The sequence below is a fragment of the Hylaeus anthracinus genome, unplaced genomic scaffold (genome assembly GCF_026225885.1).
Source record: "Hylaeus anthracinus isolate JK02 unplaced genomic scaffold, UHH_iyHylAnth1.0_haploid 4, whole genome shotgun sequence".
Lineage (NCBI taxonomy): Eukaryota > Metazoa > Arthropoda > Insecta > Hymenoptera > Colletidae > Hylaeus > Hylaeus anthracinus.
In genome coordinates, this window is record NW_026535289.1 from 2,917,397 (window position 1) to 2,941,615 (window position 24,219).

The 24,219-nt window shown below is 34.7% G+C and overlaps 1 protein-coding gene across 1 annotated transcript in view; it reads left to right on the top strand.

Annotated features, from left to right (window-relative positions):
* The first annotated feature begins 271 nt into the window (after positions 1-271).
* LOC128894518 (glutamate receptor ionotropic, NMDA 2B) overlaps positions 272-24,219 on the top strand; it is a 351,645-nt gene continuing 327,697 nt past the window's right edge. Inside the window, exon 1 of the mRNA XM_054156300.1 lies at positions 272-514. The gene's annotated coding sequence lies outside the window, so the exon portion shown is untranslated. The remainder of the gene's footprint in view (positions 515-24,219) is intronic.

Consider the following 24,219-nt stretch of genomic DNA (forward strand, 5'->3'; position numbering starts at 1 on the left):
ACGAATCTTCCCACGACTCTGCGCGGATTCGGCGATGGAGAAGGGGGGAGGCGGGGGCTTTCCCTTTCGTATTGCCAAAAATTCGCCTCTATCCCAAAGCGCGTCCGTCGAGGACGCTGGTAACCGAGAAGAAACGAGTAGAGCAACCCCGTAGCCGAGTTCCAGAAGCGAAACGCGTGCGCGAGTGGTTTTAATCGGGCGCGGAGGGGGTTGGCGGAGGCGCGGTCGCGGGTACGGAAACATCGCACTTCAGTTGGGTTTGGTTCGCGTTTCGCGACTGGCCACCCGCGTCCGAAGGTGCCGCTTCTTTTAACCGCGAGTGTCGCGTACCTGGCCACGACGTTCGTTTCTTGTGTTTCGCGTCGCGCGACGTTGAAATTCCCAGTGAAGTTCCAGTGGAGTTTCCATCGGCTAGGCGAGAAATAAGGAACGTTCGACGATCGCTGCCCCGATTGGTCCTCGGATGGAACGTACGTGTCCGATAGTTTGCGAGTGACAATCCCATTGATGACAGGTTTGGACTTTTCCCTTTTACGCGCTGGAAATTATTATTGTTTGACACTGGTAGAGTCGTGAAATATAAACCGTGCTTTTCGCGCTGGAAGGACTTGTGTCTTTTTTAACATTTGGTTGGAACAACCGCGCTCACTTTTTACCGTGCTACCTTTAGTCACTTTTTATTCGACGTACAACGAGGTGAGAGAGTCAATAAAAAGGGGACTGACGGTCTCGCTTTTATTTTGATGTTTTATCTACTGCATTGTTTAGGAGGAGTGTGCATCTTAGAAAAGAACTTTGAAGGATGTGCATGAATGCAAAAATACCAACATTGAAATGCATTAATGTTACACTGGTTAGAAGAGAAGACATACGTTTATTTAAATCTCAATTCTTCAGCTAAAATTCTCTATAAATATATACATAAATCTGCATAAATAGTTTGACAATGTTTCATTTTTATACAGGGTGGCATAATTTCGTTTGGAACTTTAAAATATATTAACAATAGGTTTACGAAGGATTGAAAAAACTGCCCTGCATTGTTTGCTGCATTGTTTTTGTTATCGTTTACTTTGCAAGACTTTTTGATCACGTTCATATCTATTAGTTCGAAGTAATTTGGACGTATGTATCCGTATATGGATAAAAGTCAACGTAGGTGATTGGAAAATAATGTGAATGGAGTTCTGTAATCTCGTACTTGCCAGTGAATGGATTAACGTATTCACTGTGCAATTTAGATAACAAATAACAATATATAAAATGTTCATGCATTCATGGCAAGTGAAAATGAGGATATGCATGAATGCAAAAATACATAAATAATCAACATAATATGAAACGCATAAATGTTACAGTGTCTAGAAGAAAAGATATACTTTCATATAAATCTCACTTCTTCGCCTGAATAAATTTGGATAATCATCCACAGTCTAACAATGTGTCGTTCTTATACATGGTGGCATGATTTCCTTTGAAACTTTAAAAGTGATCGTCTTGTATCACTTGTTAGTTCACTCTTAATGATTAATAGAATGTTTACCCAACTGAAAATTGATGTGTTTTGAGCCGTGTCACTGTAAGAATAATGTGTCTTCTTCACGAAGAGGAAGCGTCATAGGAAAAGTCGAACGCCAAAGAAACAGATCTTCGTCTTCGATTCGTGTCGGAGGGTGAAGCTTTCCTGTCCGTTGGTTTCGCGACTTCGTGAATTACGGCTAGCAGGAAATGTTCTTTTGTTTCTTTCACGATAAAATTCCCATTTGGCTGGAAAGTTCGTGAATTGGTTCCCGCGGGTTGCCAAATTGTTGGCAGTCGCCTGGATTCGTGGTGGCTTCGCGTTTGACGCAGAAAGTCTGTATGAAAACAAAACAAATGTTTTTTTATTACAAGAATCTCTCAGGGTCGACTACTTTTCAGAGACACTCCTATACAGGGGGTAGACTGAATATTGTACACCTGTGATGTATGAGGGGTGACTTTACGGTGAGGGACCGAAAGGAAAATTATATTTGGTAATTTCTTTTTACCTGAAAACAAATTGATCTTCTTTAAAATATCTGTTGCCTTACTTCTACACGTTTATAGAACATTTTATCATGTTTTCTTAAATATTTTAATAGAGGACGAATTCTGTAAAATAGTCGTCATACGACTCATTCACCAGTTTGTAGACAAACAATTTTTCTGTTTTCAACGAAATTTACTAATTTGAATATTAGGTATAATATTCCTAATTATGTAAAATGACCCTCTGTGTGCCGTCGCATTGGACACAGAGATCCCAGAGAGTTCAGAATCCCAATGGAAAGCATTAATATTTTTATTTATTCCCTGCGTCAGTAGTTGTGCCTGAGAGTTGAACCTGACCTCACCCGACGGTGATGGGTTCGTATAACGACGAACGGGCGCTAAATAACATGATAATTTGTACCTGTACCACTGGAGTTCTTATTTTACCGAACCCATCATAAGCCGAACTAGAAACAGAACGGAAAGACAAGCCCTTTCCATTTTTGCATTTCACCGAGGCTAGTACTTGGAGTCCCCGTAAAACTCTAGTCACGAGCAATTGCAAGGAGTTTTGCTCTTGAGTTCTATATTATTGGCGAAGTCTACGCCAACAACACCAGTGGACGAACCCTATCCCAATGGAAAGCAGAACATAAACGATCTTCCAGTGTTCAACTTGGGTCTGACTCGAACCTTAATAGAATTTTTGCTTCTCGACTTGCTGGAACTTTTCACGATCCTTCACGACCTTCACTTAATTTTAATCGTGAGGTTTTGCCGATCTGTGACGAGCAAAGCGTCACTTTTTTGAGTCATCTCGACCGTTTTCATGGGAGACGTCATTTAAATGCAACTAATTCTGAAAGTAATTTCAAATCTTCTAATCTCGCACGTGTCCCATTGGGACTCCAGGACAATCAACCTTGAATTTGTAATAAAATATCACGCAAGACCAACCCTTTTTCATTAATTGCAGGCTATATCTTTTTATTATATAATGTACCAAATGAGAAATTCAATAATAATTATTTCCGAAGTTAAAATAAAATTGATATAGCAAAGGGTTAGATTATATGGAATATTTGATCAACGATTAAAATCATGTTTTTAAGTCACATATCAAATATCAGCTTCATAGTCAGTCGTAAACCACTGAATGGTAGCTGTACGTTCGTATTATCAATTGAACCACGTGTCCCGACCGCAGAACGCAAAGCAAACTCGTCTGGTTGAGCATTGACTGCCATTCATGCATTTAATATATTTTGTTGCAAAGGGGTGTGATGTGATAAATTATATTATTTGATGTAATGGCAGAATTGAATACTCGCATAATTAATAAGCTCCACAAGGATGGAAAATCAAATACTTTGTCTCATTGTTATTGAATACACTGTATAGAATATGTATTTAAAATTTATGTAGATATTTATATAATTTTCTATTATCACTGCAAACAAAAATTAGAAAACTACGTTCTTGAATAACTTCGAAAAATGAACGAAAGATCAGATAGATATTTATAATTATTTATATAATTATTCTTTGCGGTGAAAATATAAATATTTTATATATCGATATTCTACAAATAAATATAATAACGAGTGTTTCATAATAGAATTGACAAATTACATTATTATACAAAGAAGAAAAGAAAAACAGTCATGTGAAATAAGAAATATGTAAAATTGAATTTAAGGGATACAAAAACGAAGGTTAAATTGATATCAATGGGAACTAATGAAGTATAAATAATTACTGTTTGGACGCATAAAATAAAGTTCATACAGTAGAGAGTTGAAAATTAATTACCAGTGTGCCCAATACTGTAGTATGACAAGCAGAATTGATACTGTATGCATATGGTAACATATGAGACCTACTTCAGCGATGTACTGGGACACAAAATCAATGGAAAAAAGTTTACATAAACATGCGTCCTATTTGAACTTGCTCCCAAGTTTTAGCCATTTGTAAACTCCGGTAATATGCAGCTGCTCACCTTTATATAAACTGCTCGAAACTGTCACCGTTGGCTAGAATACATGCCTGCAGTTGCCTTGTCATAGAATTTCATAGGAAAAATGAATTTACCTTACCACTCGATGAAATAAGTATCTTCATTAATTGTCAACATAGGATTTATAACAAGTTTGACTTCAATGATCATTCGAGTCATTTTTTTGAATATTTTCATGAGGCCTAAATTGTATATTCCTTCTATTCTATTAGGTTACTTACGATAAATAGAACTATATAAATGCTACATAAAACAGCAAATTTTTTTCACCAATCAAGTTAGAATTCATTTGAAATTTGTATCCGTATCATGTTATTTCACACTAATACCAAATAATATCAACATTCCTTGTTCCTTTAATTTTCAATGTAACATAAATATTTGTACGTGTTCAAGATAGTTACAATTAAATTACTCAGACATTGAAGATTAAAGTAACCAAAATGATTTACACCTAATCTAGAAACCTAGGTCCTAGATCCTAGGCTGATCCTAGGCTAAGGTCAGATTAAAAGAAACCACCACCTCTGAATTTTTCTCTTAATCCGTAGTTCACTTCGTCGTGGACTTCATTAGCTTTCTGCAACACGTAGAAAGAAACTTTTACACAGTAACGAAGAAACTCGTAATTCCAGTTCAAGTTTGAACAATGTTTCGCCATTAATCTAACCTTGACGTGTCGTTAACTGAACTGATTATTTCGCGACAAACGTCTCACCGTACTATCGCCGAATTTCCGTGACAACCGTTCCCCCAAGAATTGGACGCTTTAACGACTGTCGCCTCTGTTCACCTTAAATAAAACGGTTTGGTCGGGAATTTGTCCTGAAACGTCGCGCGTCGGCCGAACTTTTTCGAAGTGAAATCGAGTCAGAGGGATCGTGTCTCGAGGGTGATATTTCTGGAAGTGTAACGTCTTAATAAACTCCAGTTTCTCGTCGCACGAGCGTAGACCGATTTCGAGGGGAAGGGCTGTGCGGAACTGAGTGAGTTTGAGTTACTTCTGAAACAAGAGGGGAATATAATTGTGGGGCTTTGGGAAGTTTTTCGAGAGCGGAGTGTGACTGACATAACGTGACATATGTTTAGAAATGAGAACTCGGAAGAATCCATATCGAAGTGACAGATTTGTGATTGTTGAGTGTAAGTGAGTTTGTGGGTGAAACATGAATAATTGAATGATACCAAAAACCTTTTGCCTGCTTTTAAAATAGTAAAGGAGTGAGACTGAGGTATGTGTAGAAATTAGAATTCGAGGAATGCATGGTTATATCAGAGTGACTGAGATACGATTGTTTGAGGGTAGATGTGTTTGTGAATAAATCTTAACTAATTTCATGATACTAAAAACCTTTTTCCTGTTTTGCAAAGTTTATCCACAAAACTATGACTAAAGTAGTTGTAAGTGATACTAGTTTCAGTAAATTAATCAGAGTATGTCGAATTTTAGTATCATTTGATGACAATTATTTCTTCTTGGTAGGAGTAAATAATCCTAATTCTATTCAAGAGTATATTTTTCAACTCATAAATCTATACAAATGAAGTGAAATTAATTATCTAGCAAAGATTTTTATTTAAATGCATTATGTACTTCGACAAAAATTGATTTGAATACGATACAAACACATCGTTCAGCTTTACAGTTATTTTCTTATGGTAAATCATAGTAATATTTAGTTATTGTGAGTTGACATATTTCTGTTGAACAATTAATGTAATTAATGTAATAGAACTCTCTTTGAACTTTCTTTGTCAAACTAAAATGTGCCAACTGTAGAGTTCATTTATTTTTAGAAGAATAACACGTGAATGACGTGTAATGTTTGTATTATTTATGAAGACGAGTAAAATTATACTTTTCACGAATATCGCACTGGATCTTCTTGATGAGAAAAAAATGTCTCTATCGATTAACGAAAGTGCTACTTACTTCTTGGAACTTCTTCCGTTAGATACGTGACAAGAATCGCGAGTTCTGGTTTAGATTACTTCTCTTTTCTTCTCTTTCTGCCTCGGACGTGATTAGAAATATAGTCCTAAATCTACAAGCTACGATACACATATATAAATCATTATTAATTTTTCTTATATTTTTGTGTTTACTTCTTCCACTTGAAGAAACTTTCTAGTTGTATATAGTAATAAACGATGAAACAGGAAAATGTACATGTACACGTTTTCTAGAACTCGTTTCACTTGAAAATATGCACAAAAAAGAAATAATCACTGCTCTCCTGGTATTATAAATTTAATTTGAAATGAGCAACCGATTAGTAAATTATCTATGATTTATATTTTATTGTCATTTTTTTAAAGACTGTTACGATCCTCCAGATCCTCTTTTATTACACTGTTTCCCGTCGAATAATGAACCTACGAAAAAAATTCGACAAAGTGCCGACTGCAGTTTTTGCAGTTTATTACATTCTCCCTCCCTCGCCCCCCCTCCTCCAAAATTGTCGCTTGTTAGAGTTTTAACGTACTGCGTGTGAAAGTTCCGTCGTCAGCGAAGCAAAATGATATATTGGAGTAAAATTGTTTCGGCACGAAATGTAACGAGTAAGTTTTGAAAACAAGTACCTAATTGCATTCTCAGTGAAAATTCAGTCGCCAGTCCGCCATGCTAATGACGCTCACTCGAATGGATTAATGTCGTCGTCAATAGTGTCACAGAATAACTGACTGACCACTGCCGATGGCTTTCCTAATCGTCTCGGAGCCATTTGATAGCGATGCAATCGAGTATCGATTCCCTCTCTGCTTGACGCGACACTCGGATGTGTGGCTTTGCCATTTCAAACACGATACAATTACATACATTAAACAATGTTTCTTTCCACAGTTTTTTTATCAGTAGACAGTTTCGAAGTAGAGACTATTTGATTTTGAGCTATCTTCGGGAGCTACGCATTTGAGAATCAAAGAAACACGGGGGTTCGTTAGATGCAAAGTGTATAATTATTTTTTTATAAGGAAAAACCATAATAGAGTACGATAAGACTACTTTTAATTAAGATATTTATGAAATTATTAAATTGAGAGTTCAGGAGTCGTTTGTGTATAAAGTGAACTTAATTTTAATTAATTGTTAAAATAGAATGATAAATTTAATTCAAAATCACTGTGATAGTTCTGAATATTTAATAATACTGGTTAGGTGCAGTATTACTAAATTAAGAACTGAAAAGGTATTCGTATATAGAGTGAACTGGAGTATAATTAATTAATTACTAATATAGAATCATAAATTGAGTTTGAATTATTGTTATTGTTTGAAGTATTGTTAGGGGCGATATTACTATTATAGGGGATAATTGTGATATGTTTGTAATGCTTTGATGTACCTGTTGAATATGTCATTGCATAGTATGAATGAAAATATTATTAATTTTTAATAACCACAATGTAACGTTTACTCCATTTAATTATTACAATGAATGAAATACTTTGCAAGTTAGAAATAAAAAATAAGATACGAATACATAATTTAAACACATTTGATCTACATTTAGAGTTTAGAATAATCAAAATTTTGCCTAGGAACTAAGTTAATAAATATCCGTGTCAGACTTATCATGTTTAATTCATTTTGTATAAAAACTAAAATAACCATGAATTCCAGTTACTTCTTGTCTGAATATATTATGTGATATTTTGATATAACAAGGGTTTCCATGGATGCCAAAGAAACTCGCAGACCAGTTACACTGCACGCAAATAATAACAAATTAAAGTGAATGTACACGTGTACGTTTTGCGTGATAAAAGTATTTATCGTTAAACTAATTTACGCTCGCAGCATTCTCAGTGCTCGGTAATAAGATTCAGTTAATTAACGTTGGAGTTTTACAGACGGCACTGGATGCAACCAACATGGAAAGTTGTAAAATTCGCATTCATCTCGTTATGAAAGGATTAATTGCTCTATGCTTCAGGAGACGTGCCGTCCTGGGCCTTATAATTCCTTTAACGTCAAAAGCACACGCACACTTCTGATTTTTTAGTTTGAAACTAAACTTCTGGCATTTTCGGCTATTCGAGACTTGCCTTTGATCTGTAGGAACTTATAAGTGTCATTAGCCTAAAAATAGAAATAAATAAATTACATACAAGTACCACTTGTATTTATTAATTTAAGGAATAAATAATATAGAAATATATAAATTTATTAAAGTACATTTATATAAGTACATTAGAAAGGAATCATTCATATTATTTTTGATTCCATTAATTTATTCTTCACAATACAATAGAATGAAAACAATATTTATCTGCAAGTAATAATATTGCATCTAAGAAAAGTTAACTGAAATACACGTGCATACTAATATTGATATATGTCAATTCCTTTTATACTTTCCTAGAAAATTGTTAACCCCTGCTCTATATATTAGAAATTTATTTTTCTAATATGACACCCACATTTTATACTTAGCGATTTCAATATGAAATATATATTAGAAAAATAAATTTCTAATATGACACCCACAAACATAATATATTTTCTTATAGGAAATAAAATATTGCCTCATCAGTTGCTGAGAAACATGGTGTTTTATTAAAAAAAAAACATGCAAATAGATGCATAATTGCCCTTCGAAGGTCATTTAAATTAAAAATCTCATTAGTTTTTCCTTACAGCTCGAGTTTTCACAGTTTCATTACCACAAAATACATTCAACAATGTTGGCAGATCGTGTTTCCTGGAGTTTCTTTCTCATTCAGAAGAAAATCGCAATTACATTTACAGTAATAGCAGAAAGAAATCAAGAAGAAATGAAGGTAAACGCGAGCGGCTTTATTTATTCGCGTACAACGGAACGCGACATTGGATTCCTTGACCCAATTCGAATATTTTCTTCCTTCATAAATTAACGGTGATATAGAACGATCCGCGCGTTTCGACCATTCACTTCTGGAGCGTGCTACAAACGATCGCCTGCACGAGAGTTATCGAGAGGATTTAATTTCCATGAAAGATTAATCCTTCGCGGACGAGATTCCTTAGTTGAGGCGCAAACGTTAGCATTGTCGAAGTGTTTGCAAGCAGAAGGTGCATAGGTATTATTTACTTCAAGATAATGTTAAAAAATGTAATAACATTGTATTATATTATAATGAGCAGTCAGTATTAAGTCAGTACAAAGTGTAGTAGCCCTTGTATAAAAATAAGAAGAGAATGTTGTAGAAACATGTAGAAACTCTCATATTTTTCTCAATAACTCCGTTTTTAATTAAAACTTCAGTACAGTTGTCTGTTAATGAACGTGACATGAGAATGTTCTGGAAACGTGATTCCAAAGCAACTTCTTTACTAAACTATTATTTTTATAATTGCTGTAAGCTCTGCATATATTGTTTTCTTCTCAATATTTCTCTCAATAATTCCTCTATTATTAAGAGTCGAGTGGTCTGCCAATAAACATGACATGAGAATATTGTAGAAACATGGTTCCGAAACAACTTCTTTACGAAGTTCTTATTATTATAATTATTATTTGTAGGCCAGTGATCTACAAGGAAAGCTCGAGTGTCTTGAGCAGGACACACGTTCACAGCGAAACCGTCGCGAAACTAACGTAGGCCAGCATTCGCAATCGCCCTGTCACGCGGGAGATGAGATTCCCATGCACCCGAAGCAATTAATCTTGCAATAAAGAACCGGATTTAACGGTAGTCCTTTGTGCGCGTCCCGTTTTCGCAAATGATTCGCGTTTAATTAACAATCGATGTCCTGTCCAGAGCATGCGATGCGACGGACAAAAGAGAAACTTCTGCGACAGGAAGTTACATTTTGAACGACCCACCCAACGATACTTGAACACAGTAACTCGAAAGGGTCTGAATAAAGGCTGAAATGCGAATGCAGCCGCATTTGATCCGAAGGTAATTGTACCAGCGGTGATTCTACGTTACAATTATACCTCTGCTATGATGTGTCGTGGTCTTTTTCATGGAATATGAAGCATTCACGGACATATGACGTCGAAAAGGCGACTACCGACAAAGGAGGACGAAATCGACGATTTGATTATTGCTTTGGGCCTTCGTTACGTTCGTATTAAATTAATTAATAATTTTGTTTTCAGAATTTTGGGAAGTTCTAGACTCACGTTGATTTCTGCATTCTGTCAGATATATTAAAAGCTTTAGATAATCAATAATATAGTTAATTAATTCCAACAGGTCAACAGTGAAAATGGAAAGCCTATAAATAGGCTTCCGGTAGATAGTGTTAACGTATATTGAAATGTAAATATTAATATTAGTTGTATGCATAAGTTTTGTAATTAAGTTTTGTTTTAACTCGAATATCCGATCACGAGTCTCACACGTGGTTGTAGCTTAAGAGATTAACTAAATGAAATTTATACATTTCCAAAGAAAGTAAAAATAATGATACATCAACAACTACGATCTGTTATTCATCTATTTGAATACAGGTTGACCAGTCATATCAACATCAAAGAACTCACTGAGTTCAGAAATCCTGTTATATTTTTTTCTACCACCATTTGAACCTACAAAATTTATACGCACACCCCATATATCAATTCGAAATACACCCTCGATATCAACGTATCCCAAAAACATATAAAATCCACAGTCTAATAACATTTGCTTGCCACAGAACGGATCTCTTGAAATAATTACCCAATTAGTCTCCATTCATAAATGGTCCCACCACCACTCTCGGGGACAATAAAAATCATGGGTCCTCCTCCACGTAAGACTAAGCCTACGACGACAATGGCTGGCATAAAGGGAGCAAAATGAATAAAGGTTGGGGCAAAGTTGGCGGGGTTAATTGCTTTGCTAGCTTGAGAGGTTGTGTTTTTTATGACCGGTGATACGGCTGTGCAAGGGATTTTTCTTCGCGCCAGAAGACGCAGCGGTGTAATTCGTGATAAATAATTTAAAATGGCGAAACGAATGAGCGTAAAAACGATACACGGTATCTCGCAAGTGTTGAATGTGTCTCGAATGCTTTTACACGCAGCCATCGTGTCGAGTGTGCTGGAAAAACGCGGCACAACTGGCAAGGGGATACTTTGATGCGACGAACACTTTCATCTGCGAAGCTTGACCTCGAAAAAGGGGGTTGGGAAACTATGAAACGTTTATTTTAATTGTTAATTTACAAGTCCAATGATAAATATATACATTATCATGGTCAAATAAAATTTCAAGCATAATTTGAATGAACAATTGATTTTAGTATGATCGAAGTTCAATGTATTTACATGTTATTATGATAATAACTTGAGTAGAAGGTTGTAAGTCGCTAATCAAACTGTTAATTAGACGCAAAATATTTTTTCTATATACCTTTTTACAATCGTTTATTCTTTATAATATTTGGTGTGTTCTGTCATGTGTAATAGATTCTTTAATTTTTCTTAGGTCGTACAAAAGACTTTTACTCAGACTAAATTTAGGTGACTATTCTTTTTCTATTGTTTCCGAATTATTTTTCAAATAATTTTTTTTTCGCATTTGTATATTGCAATATTAGAAAGTATCGAAATTGTTATTCAAGCCTACAACAAAATGTATTCAATTTTCTATTTCATTCTACGTTTCCTTTTCTCTAGTATTAATTAACGCTCAGTTGTTGCTCAATATCTTGTCATCATTAATTACGTGCGCACAATCTAATTGGGAACACCTTGTACACGCTTAACGTGTTCCTGAAATAAAATATTAATTACGGTCTCCTGCTAGTGCTTAACGCCGTATCGTTTCACTCTTTCGTTCGCGGAAATATGACAAACTGTGGAAAATCCCAGCGTTCGTGTAATTATTGGAAAATACACCGGAACTGCTCGGGCTGGCTACAGGAAATCGCGTTGCCGTTAATTCCAGGAAAAATCTGCGGCGTATTTGATTCACGGTTGGCTCGTTTCTTTTTTGGCATTTTTATTGTCACCGCGACGCGGAATCGTTTTGCATGATCGATTTTTTGACAATGACGTGATTACGAAAAATCAGAGGTACAAAATTGGAAACATAAAATGTTCGTGACTTTTGACAAATTAATTGTAGTGACACTGCATGTTCGAATAGTTTGTCGTAGTGCATGTATATGCATCATTCGTGAATCGGACAAATATTTTTCTTTTTTCAAGTGTACACCTTTTATTTAAAATGGCGACGTTTCGCAAAACTGTTTTCTCGAGCACAACATGATCTCTGTCCTTTAGTGATCTTTAGTGTAATTCACAGTCTGACATAAAATTCATCAATTTTTCAAGTTTTTCAACAGTTTAGAAGCTTTCTCTTCATTCACTTTCAAAATACATGGAACGAAAATAGAATTATTTATTCGCAAGCTAGACCGTCGAATATCTAGAAACTGCTTAGTTTCTGGATCGCAGAGGCTGCAGCACTTCAATGCCATTAAAGTCTACGCAGGTGGTCTGTTGTTCAGTCGCAAATCAATTAAAAGAACAAATTCAAAAACAACACTAACATGGAAATACACACAGTCGTTTGACAATAGCTCGGAAAGTTCGAATACGAGAATACTATTAGTTCGATGAAAATAAAACAAACAAAAAAAAAAAACAAAAAGAAAAACAATCCAATTGCGATAGTGGAAAATGGAAAAATCGATAGAACAGACGGCAATCAAAGGTATTTGTTTGAAAATCCGTCGTATTATTTCACTAATGAAATTTCAGAATTTATGTATTCCCTCTTCGGCCATATTTTCCCATTATCTCGTTGTACAAATTGTAATTCCGTCGTTAACAACCGTCCCGTCGCGTATCGCAAATCAATTAATCATCATTTGAAACAGAGTAATTTTAGCACGAGGCGTTAATCCCTTTTTACTTTTTACATTATCCGACGCTGGGCGATCGTTCTCGAGGCTTTTGTTAAATAATTCCACGCAACAAGGATCGAGAACGAAAAGTCATTCTTCACTAATCGGCAAAATTAGCTGGGGCTCCGTTAATTAAAGTTCGCCGCAGTTAATATCGTCGATGGAGAAACGCGTTCAACGCTTTCATAGCGGAAGAGCAGAGCAATCAGAGGTGCAACGAGGTTGAGAAAATTCCATTTGAAAGGCTCTCCGTTATGTCATTTCTGCTGCGAGCATACGTAGAATGGTCTTCTCGTTGTTTGCGTTATAGTTGCTGCGGTATTATGCGCACACAGAGTATGCAATTGACGTTCGATCCTCGACGTTTCCTCCGTACAGTGCTGAACAAAAGCTTAACTTCTCGTTTTTGGCTTTTATATTCTAGTTAACTCTCTATAAACCTGCATCAACCCTCTGTAAGCCTACATAATCATTATATGATTTCTTTGGAGTCTGATTTAATCCCATTAGTCCATTTTATCCCATGATACGTTTAAGTGTGCTTTTAATATAATTATATCTTCTGTATATTGTAATTTACGTGAATTTTAGAAGAATTTATACTACTATATAATTAATTTCTTTGAATGATAAATGCTGTGTAAATTGTGCTTTTAACATAATTAGGTTTCCTATGCAATAAACGTGACCTCTTGCATTATTTTTTAATACTAAACAATTCATTTTATGTAATAATAAATGTCGAATAAATTGTATTTTAACCTAATCGAGTTTCCTGTGCAATAACTCTAAAATAATTTTTCAATGATTAATTATTCAATTTAGTAAACAAAAAACAAAACAAACGAATTACCTACACAAATAAAGCAAACATGAATATATATGGAAACATGGAAACATAATATGGAAACATTTATTTCATATTTTTAAAAAATTCGGTGTAAGAAACAATTGAATAATTTTAACTACGAATATTGGAGAAGCCAAAATGAGGGAAATTCATACTTTTGTCCGGGATTGTATAATGAATGAAAACGTTTCTCGAACACTATGTTCAGAAGAACATTGCTTCCAGCTAAAGTTTGATCGATGCAGCCGGACAATGGTTGTTGATTCTTCAGATCTAGGATGTTTGATTTGAAAAATTTAATTAAACTGGACGATCAATGTACTAAATATCGAGCGTTACTTATTCGTGTCGTTCGTGGATCTTTAATTTAAAAAAATTTAATTAACTCGGCATTGATTCGTGCTACACAGCAAATATTGGTTTCTATTACACAGTAGTTGAATCCATTAATTGTCGTGAATGCGGTTCTTGATTAAATCCAATAACTGCGTTCGACAAAATGCAGATCGCGTTCGGTGGAAAGGCGAAGTGTGACATAGTATTTTTTTAACATTGCATCCTGCAAGTTACTAAATATGATTCTACAAATATACTTCTCAATATGAGGGAACATGATTCGAATATGTTTATTAACCAAGTTTATTAACAGTTACTAACAATTATTAACAGTCGGGGGAAATAAGTAAAGCATCATTCCAAATTTCACAGTCTACTCTTGCACCGCAAATTGTACTATCACGCAAACATTATTGCCTTGACCTAAGAGACAAAATTTGAATTATAACCGTGAAACTATTATTATTAAACTCCCTCGTGGGAGTAATACAGATGACTCCGGAGTTTGGACACCCGAGAGTCGATGGAGATCAATTCGAACTCGTGGCACCAAGCGTAATCGATCCTGGAAACGTCAAACTCTTGATACAGATCATGCTGAAACCTACTATTGACGATACTGCATTTAGGACAACGGAGAAAATTACTAGAGGAAATATAATTTAAATGACAATTTAACACACATCAGTATCAATCGATTGAAAAAAATAACAAATCTAAATATCTGTATACACATCGTGATTGTTTAGTTGTCATATTCATCTAAAATTTATGATAATTATTTTAGGGATGGTATTAGATGTATTGTTATGAATGTTATTGATATAATGTTATAAAGTATCTTGCAGTGCTGGTTAATGATTTTTAAATGATCAAATAAATAAATGTCATGTAAAGTTTTCAAGTTCAGATAATACTGATATTTGTATTAACTTTGAAACGAACGTGAAAGATGATTCTAATCGGACTGTACTACGAATGTTTTACACGATTGGATATTTGACATTAATCCATATTTTATTAAATTGATAAAGCATCGATTCAGAGCTCCCAGTGAATTGAAAAAAACATATTGCAGTTCGCTATTTGAACCGAAATTATTTCGGTAATAAAAAAAAGTTATTTCAACAGCTGCGTTTGTATATCCACGGTGATGTTTTTTGGTCAATTTTTGTGAAGAGTGCTTATTTTTCTAATAATTACTATTTTATTTTTTTCGTAGCACTTCTGTTGATTCAGCATTCAGAACATTGAAAGAAACTTATTTTATTGCTCACAAGCGCGGAATCTATCTCGGAAATGAGTTTCGGTTTCAGTGGAATGCAAAACCGCCTTTCAGCTCTGCGTTAGACGAGAAAGGCAAGGATAAATTTTAGATAATGCGAGATTAAAGTGCGATGAGAGGGAAAAGGATGATCTGGATAGAAAATTGAGATCCAAGTTTAAGTACGATATTGCACTCAAAGTAAAAAAAAAGAGTTCACGAAAACTTTAAAAAAAATCGTGGATATATTCACATTGGCAAAGCATCTTCTTATTTGTAGAATAAAGAATACTTTGCCAGTGAACATTTTGAAACCTCTAATTTTATTCAAAATTTCATTTCAAACATAAGAGAAATTTTTTGTTCGTATGGACGTTCATTGTATTATAGCACTATGTTATAGCACACTTTTTTAAACAATATATATTTTCGTAATCGTTTATATACCCATGTTAGCAAAATAACTTATTAATTCATGAAGCACCTTGTCACTAAAAGTCTTGCATCCCTTAATATTTAAAAAAATTGTTGTTATTTTAAATTAATATATTTTCGAAACATACATTTTTAGAACATAGGTATTAACATAAAATAAAATATAAACTAAATTATGTTTTGAACTACATCAACTATAAATAGTATGTAGTAGTAGTACATAAACAATATAGTAATACATAAAAAGTAGTATTGTTATGAACTATTTGAACAATACTACTTTTACAAACATTTTTTTCTGAGTTATACATGCATTTGCTACAGTAATGAAATTCTTTAAAGAATATCAAATTTCATAATCATACACATATTTACATTGATGATGCTCTAACACAGAATGACCCAACTTCGTGCCAAGACCTTGCGAGTGATACTCACTTGCCCACTTTTGGTCACATACTAAGCTAGGACAATATACACGTCACAGAAGTCCTTATTCCCTTAAATATTCGGACAGGTGAATTAGTTCTGATAACAAAGGTACTACTGTTCTTCGTACATTAATTTGTGTTGAACACAGACGCGGTCTCGGTGGCTGATCCGCTATTCTTGCGACGCTATAAGGAGATCCACGAGGGGACTCGTTGTTAATCAACGAAAATAGGTCGGCACGTGCCGGGAATGCGAAATGTTCATTGTAACCGGACCATTTTTTCCTGGGATAAAAGGGATCAAAGGAAGGAAATAGTCTACGCTCTCTAAAATAGCATCCAGCTAACATGGCTACCAGATCAACTGGACTCGATTGGGACATTGTGCGAACGCGTTACACACGGCAAATGGCGGACTCGATATGGTCAATAGACCTTCTTTCCTGAAAGGAATTCCTAAGGTGAATTTTCCTCGATATTAATGCGATTGCACGATTCGTTTGCCATCCATGCAGGAACTGGCAGAATTCTTAGCTAAATAAAAATTTTTAATTAGAAATGAAAAATGGACAACTTCTGATGGACTATTTATTTAATAAAAAATGGTATAATAGATTGCATTCAAATTTAAACAACAGATTATATATAATGAATTTAGAGAATTGTTATACTAGGTTGCATTAAAATTAAAATAATAGGATACGTATAATAAATTATAGAAAATGTTTATATTAATATTACATAATGAATGTAAATCTTTAATATTTATATATCCATGTATTAATAAATACATATCCTAAAGAATATGTGGCTGAATGTGCAGAGATATTAAATATCTTCATAAATGACCATCGTGCACAAATCCTGTAAAATCTTTTTAACAAAGTTTCACAAGTACTAATTTTATTACGTTTTTCCTCCGGCATATCATACAATAACTGCAATTGACGTTCGAAATCGTTATTTTGGAGAATGAGGGTTTAATAACGAAAGAACTCGTTTTCCCATTTTCATTATTTTCGACAATCAACTTCTTCCTCGTTTCTGTAAACAAAACTCCACATTCCTTTCATCTTTCGAGACCATGCATAATAGAATAGGAAAGGTATTACAGTTTCACGTTTTCTACTGTTCCATCACACTAATATAATACAATTAACGTTGTTCTCCAGAAACAATGGTCGAAATCGGTTTACTCAAACCCCAGTACAGTATTATACATTAACCATAACGTGAAACGAATTTACAGCAATATTTCGCGTATTATCAACGCGTGCCAGCTTTCGTTTTATCGCGGATTATATTCGGTTCGGTCAGCAGAATTCACTAAAGGGTCCTCAAGAATTGTCGACGTTATTTCACGCAAAAGTAGTTCGCATACGCGATCCCAGCATTTCGTGGTTTCACTATAATTTCAATGAAATGAATTTCCTTTGTTCCCTTTATGTAAAACAGTTTTGTTCGATTGTTCTGTTTATTGATAATGGAATGTGACGTAAAATTCTTTGTAATTGACGAGCAAGCATGGCATTCTATAACATGTCGAGTAAATAATTTAGTTTTAGTTAGTTTTAGTTTAATTTTTATTATTGAAGAATTTGTATTACTTTTGTATTCTCAGTTAGCAATCGATTCTACTGTTGTCTTTCTCGTATGAACTGGTTAATAGGTGAATAATCATGCGTGTAATACATGCTTATCAGTTGGTCCAATAGATCAATGTCCAAAATACAAACGTACGTGTGACACGATAACAACTTTGGGGAACCAGGGAATATTCCGTGAATGCTAATATCACTGGGATTTGCATTAAACGCGCCACTTGTGAACAGCGTCAACTTTCCGGCAAGCGTTATACAGGTCGAGATATTTCTTACGACAGAACTTTTGCCTACAAATTTTGCGCTAAAAACGAGATTTTTATTTTTCAAATGTTTTCCATTCTTAAAAAAATTGATATTTTGAAAAATCCGTGTGTACTTGTACAGTATAAAAAATAAAAATGATTTTTTTCTTATTTTCGATCAAATCATACCTGAAAACCCCACGAGAAAATTAAAGTCGTCCCTGTCGTGCTCCAACATCGCTATTGCATTTGAAAAATCTACATAAAAATGTACAGACTTTGCGCACACGCAAGAGTTGGAGAGATTGAAAATCAAGTGACAGGATATCTCACAATTAACTGATCGCGAACCACCACCTGCTGCACCATACTTAATGATTTTCCGCGACAGGACATTTCTTTTTCTCTGAAAATCCCTTCATTGGTTTGTGACGCACTAAGAGTCAATTGTAGTGGAACATTTTTTTGTTATAACAGTAAAATCTCCTTGAATGTACAAATTCCTATACAATAAATGCACAAAATCCATCCCCACCACTAGGAGGTATACTCCTTCAGGGGTCCAGGAGTTCGATCGCCGAGTAGTGCACCATGAACTGGGATCGGATATCTGAGTGAGACAATGCTAATCCAACGATAAAACTCACCGACATACCCTGGTGTTTTCGTTCCGTCCCACACTGTGATACTTCAGCGATCTACCGAAACAAACGGTAATTTTCGAAATGTTCTAAATCTGTTTATGGATATTATAAATCAATAATAGAATGTCCTTTTCACCAGAAAACGTAAATATTATTCCAAAAAATAAGGTGTAATTAATTTTTAATAGAGTCTGAACCCCGAGCACATAGTATTTCATTCTATGGACGCGTATCGTTCGCTCGACTAACCTAACTCTAATTTCACTTTACATTTTGCACTTTGCACTTTATACTTTACACTTTACACTTTACAAGTTCGCAGCCATTAGCTCTCGATATTATTCGCGACGAAACATTGCTCGTCACGAATATTACCGATTACCAGGTCTCACCACGTACAGGTTGCTGCGACTGGAGACCCGGAGATAGAAGGAATCAAAGTTCCTTCGATCTCCCTCTACATAGAGTATACATACATAGATGCATACTCTGCAGTTTAATACTAAGTACGAAACGATGAAAATCAAACGAAAAGAAAATTTCTTTCGATTTTCAAAGTCTAAATCTGACTCTGCCAAATAATTATTTGAACTAAGAGGGTGAAGCTACATTGAGATCGCGACGCGACGCGACCATGAAACTGGACTTACTGAGTCAGTTCCGTTCCCTCTTGTTGGATCTGGACTCGAGAAGAAGACGACCGACGCCTCCGAACCAGTCCTTCGACCCTGCACCCATCTGAGAGCCACGACGGACCCGACATGCACCCGTCTCACTGCGCTTTGGACTTACTGCACTGCGCCGGGAGCCTGGACTACACCAGACGGGATACAAGCAGTAGAGTAGAGAACCGATCCGGAAGAGCCGCAACCGACCTTTCTGTCCAGTTACACAGTTGGTCACTTCACTTATCACATGAAGTAATAGTGACCGATGTGGAGAACGGAGTTGTGAGTCCAATATGGACCTATGAACAAACAAAAGAATTGAATAAATGATTAATAATCATTTGGCAGAGGATAGATTCTCGTACACGCATGCCTTAAAACTAACTAAGATACATGCCTTAAGACTAACTAGACTAAACTAAGGTACCCACAACCAATACCAAGCAAAGACTACAAGGAAGGATAGAACGGACGCGGGAGAGACGCGGACGCGCGATCGCGAGATCCATACCGACCGAAGGATCGTCGAAGAATGAGCTTTCACCTCTCGTATACCTGTGTCGGTCGAGGCTTGCGGCTCGCTTGTGCGTTTCCATGCTCGTTGAAACCATTGAGAAAATAATTCGTGAAATATTAATATCACAGCAAAATCATATACCCAATCATTGTTTAAATAACAAGTATTGCTAATAATTAATGTAACTATTGTCAGAAATTATATTTAATTTGTCCAATCAATAGATATTAAAATATTGACAACTTTTTTACGATTAATGTCTCGAATGAATACTTATTCTGAACCGTAATTGGTATTAATGTTTAATCGATCACTGAATGATACTGTATGTATCATAAATGTTTAATTATGTCGGATTAAGTTTTAATTGTTTCAATCAATAGATATTAAAATATAGAAAAATATCTCACGACAAGCTGTGTAACGGGATATATTTATTCTGTTACTACAAATTCAGTATTCTGTTACTAAAATAAAATGATTTTCAATCTTAAAATCATTTTTCTATTGCTCAATATATCCATAATAAACGCTGGTAAGCAGATCTCCAATTAAGTCGACTGTTCTCGAAAAAAAATTATTGAATATAGGTAGCAGTGATCTTTGCGCGTCCAAGGTGACCTTGCAATTATAGAAACCACATTAGGAATTCAAGTATTGAGTGTTCCTTGAAGTATTTCATTTTAGAGAGAAGAACATATAACTTTAAGAATATTTTAGGTATGTTTTCTAAAGTGCATTTGATACATTTTTCTTCGAGACGCACCTAAAATATTTTCAAGGTTAAACAAAACTAAAGAAAATATTCTTTCTAAAAAAAAATCACATACAACACTTAATATTTCTCCTTCTAATGTGGTTTTCCCCCTTAAGTATCAATCTAGGAACAGCTGTCCAACAACACCACGAGCTCAACCCTTTCCTTTGATTCGCCGACGTCGGGTTCCGACGTGATCGTCAGAGCATTATCGTGACATTGTTTATCGAACCGTATCGAACGGATGTTTTCGGTCCATTAATCCTCTCGGTCAAGCACGATCCATCAATTAACGTCGATATCGCTTGTACGATAATTTCGAGTCACTAGAGTCTCCACGTCGTTACCCCGAACACTCACTGTTTTTTCCTCCCTGGCGTTTGCTGTTTTTCGTCCCTGTGAGAGAAAGTGCGTCGCTTTCGCGTTGTAGTGCTAACGGTAAAACACTGGAGGCCCCGCGAGGGAGAGCTGGTTTTTCCTTTCTCACGCTGCTCCACCTTTTTTCATTGGTCTTTTTCATTCGAAATGAAAGCGGGAAAATCGATGTCCAGCTTTTCCGAGCGCACAAATTTCGCTTTATTTTCGGTGCGCTCCATCGTATCCGCTGGCAAAACAATTCCAGGCAACCGTGGTTCGCTTATTAAGTTCAAAACCCGTTGAAGGTTTCGGAATGAAAGAATTTCGTTGGCTGACGCGGATTTGTTGTCGCTCGTTCATCGACGCAAAAGAGTAATTTGTACTTTATTCGCGCTTAAAATCGGAACGACGAATATCAGCGTAGACCCAAATTTCACTGGGGTTGTTTTCCACGAGAATTCCTCTTTGATGGAAGGGATGATGTATTGTATGAAATCGAGGCACGTCAGTGTATTCGATGAGTTTAATCCTAGGAAAATTGAAAAGGGGATCGCATAACGTGTTATGGCGTCGATTTTATTGAGCATCGGATGGTAGATAGAGAAGCGGAAAATATTTGGTTCTCGCTTGGCTGTTTGATCAGATACACGATACATCCATCCCTGGATTTAACAATAAGTAAACGTTGTTTTACGTAGTTTCCCTTTATGTGTTTTCGCTTTGACTTTTCAGAGTTTTGTTTTACGTAGTTTTAGTTTATGTATTTCTGTTTTACGTAGTTTTCTTTTTCATTGTTTCGCGTTACGCAATTTTCTTTTCCATAATTTGGCTTTACGTAGCTTACTCTTTAATAATTTTGCTTTTCGTAATTTCCCTTTATGCCTTATTTTACTATAAACTTCTCATTACATTATTAACAATTTCAACATTATTAAAATGATTTGCTTTAAATGAGTCACCTTATATGACTTTTAGACCGTTTTGAAGAAAATATAGACCTCCTTTCAATACTTGTATTTATTCGATTCTACTTTCATTTCTTTGTGCAACTTCGGTTATGTAATTACCAAAATTGACAGTAAATAACCAAGTTTGTCCAAACTGCAGCAAATTCAATTGAACTTCGTTACGTTAGAAAATTAATTTTCCGCGGTAGCTAGTTTCGTTTAATCGATCGAAGGATTAATCATGTTTCAGAGTTAACTATGATAAACGGACAGTTAGTTTATAATTTTGATATTGCTGATGAAACTATAACCGCAAAGCGTTAGTGAATATTTGATTGTACGAGATGTGCGCGTCGATGTATGATTTCCAATGTATAAATTTAATTGGATATTACAACTGACTCATATCGTTAAAATTGTTCTAATTTAAGATTTTAAGTTTAATTTTATTTTAATCAGATTTCTACTCTTCGTGTGATAACATAGTCTAATATAATCTCTATTTTTAATTTTTCTTGCGTACTTTCAAATCATGCATTATCTGACTAACCTACTTACATCTTAAGTATATATTTGCTCTGCGAATTTACAGACCATTGACTAATTGTAATTTGTAGACGACATAAATCCCATTATTCTTGCTACTTTCTTACGACCAGTGACTAATTGTAATTTATGAAGGATATAAAATTCATCATTCTTGCTACTTTCATCGTCACAGCATGAAAGCTTTCACGATCTTGTATGATTCATGCGATAGTACAGATGATGTCTGTCCCATGTAGAAAGGCGAAGTTTGTTCCTCGGCAATTTGCTGGCCAGCAATAAAACTGGAACATTTATCACACACCCACTGATTGTAACAATATCAATTTGTACCGGTAAGATTTCCAAACGTGAGTTGTAAAAGTATCGTAAAATGATCCCAACTTCGATCACGAAGAATAAAAATAACCATGATAAAATAATAACTTTGATAGATTCGCGACCTAATTCCACGAGATGATGTCGGCTAACCAGAACTCGTCGAGTCACTCTAGTTGTAAAGGTTTCGGGAAGGACAAAGGTGAAGAAAATTCAATAAAAGCACTTCCGAGCATGGGAAGAAATCCATCAAAAGCAAATTTCTCCTATCAGATATTGGCTTGAATTTATATATTTAAGTATGGAATTAGCACAACTTTGTAACGGCTATATTGCCATCGATATAACCCTGAAGTAGATCCGTTAGATATTATTCGAAAGATCTAGAATTGAGATTATTTTAGAAATGTGAGTAAGTGTTTGTTGACTTACTTTCTACTCCACTTTCTTTTATTTTTCTTATATTTTTCCTATTTTCCTTATATTTAATAGCAAACCATATGTTTCAACTTGTGCTTATAAAATTTGTTTTTCTATTAATACAATATTCTTCCCCTTTTTCTTCTATTTTTATTTTAAATTTCATAATTTATGTTTTGTAAGTTATTGTTTAGAATATTTATCTTGTTTCTATACAATATAAATTCTCATTCTCGTACAGATATTTTTATTGTGAATATTATTCATGTCCATAGTTCATTCTTTTATAGTTTTATGGTCCTATTTTTCTTATCTGCGTGACTTTGTATTATTTCTCGTTCTTGGAGGCTGTTTATATTTCACTGTCTACATTTGCAGAAGAAACTGCTATTTGAGAAAAGGAATCCAAAATTATTCCACGACGACCTTCAAGTTTCATCGAATTTCGCGTTTTTGTGAAATAACATGCTACTTCATAAGATGCACTCTTATAATTTTACACTTTATATAATATGTGATCTGCTGACAACACTATGTCTTTTCAAAATACTATTACTTCATAGTTTGTTTTACTGAAACATCAGATATAATATACAGATATGTACATCTAAATTGACCATCTATACCAGGGATAGGCAGTGATTATTTTATTCCTTATCAAATAAAAATAATATTTTATAATATCATTATTGTATATTTTGTTTTATTTAACCATCAGATCTAGACTGATATACATATAACTTAATAGTCTATACTAGACATAGGTAACAATTCTCTACTTCCTTGTTAAATAACAATAATATAATTCTGTAATACTATTATTTAGTATTTTATTTTATTTTAATTTAATCGTCAGTACCAAAAATAAACAACAATAACCTCATGCCTCCTCAAATAAAAATAAAAATTTGAGGTATAAAATCAACATTGGAATCGACAATATAATGAAACGTTTTATAATAATGAAATACAAATTTAACTGTTTCATAAAATAAAAGTCACCAACAAATAATCACA